Raw genomic sequence first — 4063 nt, 5'->3', positions numbered from 1 at the left:
CTTACTTATTCGCATATACTACACGATCTCACATAAATGTATTTGTGAATCTCTTTATGTCGCAAATATCCTACTTAAGTATTTGTGAATTTATGATAAATATGTGATATTGTTTATTTTTTATAAAATTTATTGAATCATATATAAACTCATTGTGGTCCCCAACTTGATTATTTTTGCATAATCTACGCTTTTTTTGTCTTTTGTCCCAATTTGCTTCCTTTCTAACAACTATTCATAGGTTAAACCATCGATGGCATATTTTTTTTATAAGAAAAGTGTTTTCTTTTGTTTAATGGTTGAATCAAACAATGTTCCCTTTTATTAATTTAACGGCTCAATAAAATAATGTTCTTTTTTTTTTGAAATATTTTTTTAATATTGCAATCAATGGTGACTTATTTGATTACTCATCCTCGTAAATAGTTTGTTTGTTTTTTGCAATGTTTTTTCAATATTCTATGTCTTGTTATTGTAAAAAAATTTGAATATGTTTATTAATACAATATGGCCAATAAAAAATTTATGGCGAAGGGGTCCACACCCACATCATCTTCTAGTGTTATAGCACAACAACAAAAGCCAACGAAGAACTATGAACTAGGTTATCCTGATAATTTGTAAGTATGACTTAGTGTGCAGAAATGGGTTAGAGAGGGAGTCTCATCCAAAGCAAAAAATATAGGTGTCTGACATTTTTTACAAAAATGCACCCTCGATAACCAATCGCCCTCGTTGCATTCAAATAGCAACGTTGTAAAAAAAACCTTCATTGTCACACAAAGAATAATTATAAATTTCAAAGTGACCCATATCTAAGGCAGCATATGCAGAAAAAATTGAACAATTTGTGGGCACATTATTGTCTCACATCTGAGAAGCATCTAAGGAAGGGGGGTGACCCATTGGCTTGCAGTGAGGTTGTTGCTTACCTCAATGCCCTAAATGAATGAAGCTAAAGATGCGGCCACTTATAGTAGTAGTGGTGAGAGGGTCGATGAAGTACTTGATCGAGGGCTGAGGTCAATGTAGACCCTCTTCAGGAAGTAGGTGTAAGTGAAGATCATGTAGATGGATAAGATATGAACCTTGTTCAGGAGTCCAATGTTGTCCCTAAGTGCAAGCTCAAACAAAAATGTCGCAGCGAGAAAGAAGGTCTGATGCTCGTGGATATATATTTTGTTCATTTGTTATTTTGTAATAATCAGTTTCAATTTTACATTCAATCATTGATTTTATATATATATATATATATATATATATATATATATATATATATATATATATATATATATATATATATATATACTACATTCAATCATCGATTAGTTTAAAATTGCTACTCTCCATGAATGCAGTTGTTTAGTTTGTTATGTATGTATGAAACATGTAAAAATTCATTGAAATTGACAAATTTCAGTAATATTACTTTTAATTGCAGGATCATCAACCAATTAATTCAAAAGAGCCAACATCCCATACACAACTTCTATTGGAACCAAGCACACCAATGGTTGTTAACACTATCAGAGAAAGCGAATGAGTTAGTGGATCAAATACATTTTTACAAATTCTTGGAGATCATACCATGAAATATCAGTCACCCTCTCTTAGAGGTCGTTGTGTAGTTTTGCAATCCAGCAACCAACACATTCTAGTTCAAAGATGCTGAGATGACCATCACGTTGGAGAACGTGACACGAATCACCAGAGTGAAGTGCTACAGGGAGCCAGTGAGTGGATAACAGTAAGGAGACTTCAAGCACTTGTATGTTATTTACTTGCAAGCAAATGATGATGCGTTCAAAGGCGAAATGATCATATTTTCATGGATAAAGAGCTATTATGACTCCAGTAAGTCGAGGAGGATGAAAGGAAAACTACTGTGTGTTGGAGGGAGAGGTGGTAGTAGTAGGTTGAACATGTTGATAAGATCATTTTTGCTATACTTCTTTGGACCATGTTTATTCATCAACACTAGTGAAAAAATGATCCATGCATCGTACATCAAATTGTTGGTGGAGATTGATTGCGTTGATCAAAATACATGAAGAGCAATCTCACTTGCACACCTGTATGCAAGTTTGAGTAGAACAAGGAGTGCAAGAAAAAACCTTACCGAGATGTTGGGGTTGTTGGAGGTATTTATACTCATACACTATACTTATATATTGTGTTTTGATACATAATGTGTATTAATCCTTGTCAATCATTGTTATGCAGGTTTGGATATGAGATCACATATCCATTGAAAGATCCAAATTTGTGGTGTTACCCATGAATTTCTACATACCGTAATGTAAAGTCAGTCATGAAGCAAAGAAGGCTGTAATCGAAGATTTGTGGGTCCTCGCATGTCACGCGTTGAATCTGCTACATCACTTCGCAAGCTGACTAGGGCAAACATAAGTATTGCTCTTGATATTTTATATATTTTTTTAATAAATGCATATTTGTAAGCCTAAACCATAACAAAAATATTGGTAAATTGGTGTTCGTATGAAAGCATGTCGGAAGAGGAGGAGAATGTCAATGTGGTTGTGACGGTGAAGGACATTTGGTTGCATAATATGAATAAAGTTGAACATCAAATAGTCATCTGAGTCATTGGACAATTTGAGTTTGTTTAGCAACCACCGAGTCGCCCTCGCATAGTTAGCAATTTTTTGTCACATTTCATGAGGGATCAAACAAAGTATTACCCTACGATATTACTCTTCGAACTTTAAGACTAACACGAGGGCGTCAAAAAAATCACACAAAAAAGATCATAATAGATTGGAGGTAGAGTTGACTCTTGCACATGAAGAAATCTACATGCTCAAGGATATGATATGTACTCAAGCTGGCCTTCTCGAGAATACAAATAAGGTCATCAAGGACCCATGATTGCGCCAATGACAACATCCTCAACTGTAGAAATGTTATTTGAATGGGGTCATTGAATATACATTTGGATATATTTCTATGAATGAATTTGTATATATTATCATTTGAATGTCATTGATTTATATATAATGTCATTTGAATGGGGTCATTAAATATACATTTGGATATATTTTTATGAAGACATTTTTATATAATGTCATTTGAACGTTATTAATTTGTATATAATGTCATTTTAAATATTTATATGTTTAGTTTAATAGTATATTGCACTATTTGCTTACATTCACTATTATTTGAGTTGTGATATGTGAAACTCTACTTAAAAAACTAAATCCACTAAAATCGCAAATATCCTACTATTTCACATATACTTCATAAGTTCACTTAAACATATGTGCAGAACTTCATTTCAATTGGAACCACAACAATTGCATATATCATACCTTTTTGCATATAATTCATGAATTCGCATAATCACCGAAACAACTAAAATCAGATTCACAAAAAATCGACTGAATGCCCTTCATTTGTGAAATCCTATTGTTTCGCAAAAATTTGACTGTTTCACAAAATCATATTGCTTTGCATAATCGCTTTAACAACTAAAATCACAAATATCCAACACATTTGCATATAATTCACAAATTTATATAAACATATTTGCAAAAATCATAATGATTCGTAAAAAAATGATTGTTTTGGATATATGTTACTGTTTCGCATAACCGCTTTAACTAAAATCACAAATATTCAACTCATTTGCATATAATTCATGAATTCACAGTGTTTATGAATCCTTAATGTTTAAAGTTTACAATTACAAAGTTACAATTGGCCCATAATTGTTCAGAGCTCAGCTAATAGGTCAGACTCTTTTGACACCTCTCTAACCGATGTCTTCATCTTTTCATTATCTTTTGTACTCTTGAAAACTCTATCCTTCATGAAGTTATAGAACTTGATCATATGATTCTTTATATATGTGACATCTTGCTAAAAATAATCATTTATTAGCAAATAACTAACTATAGTGAACATCTCAAAAAAGTGAACAACTAACATATAAACACATACCTATGTAAAGTTTAATCCTCAGTTTTTGCCCAAGTCCCTCATTTGGTCCCTAAGGTCTCAATAAGTCTGAATCCATTTACATCATCCTCTAGCCAAGTTT

General features: G+C 32.4%; 1 long non-coding RNA gene across 1 annotated transcript; it reads left to right on the top strand.

Moving 5' to 3' along the window:
- Nucleotides 1–1887: 1887 nt before the first annotated feature.
- Nucleotides 1888–3111, top strand: LOC149816519 (uncharacterized). The gene is made up of 2 exons (XR_016427588.1): nt 1888–2141; nt 2224–3111. It is a non-coding gene; the product is annotated as an uncharacterized LOC149816519 (long non-coding RNA).
- Nucleotides 3112–4063: the final 952 nt, after the last annotated feature.

Source organism: Nuphar pumila, chromosome 14, assembly GCF_984573655.1.
Source record: "Nuphar pumila chromosome 14, dmNupPumi1.hap1.1, whole genome shotgun sequence".
Lineage (NCBI taxonomy): Eukaryota > Viridiplantae > Streptophyta > Magnoliopsida > Nymphaeales > Nymphaeaceae > Nuphar > Nuphar pumila.
This window is presented reverse-complemented; position numbering and strand designations above follow the sequence as displayed.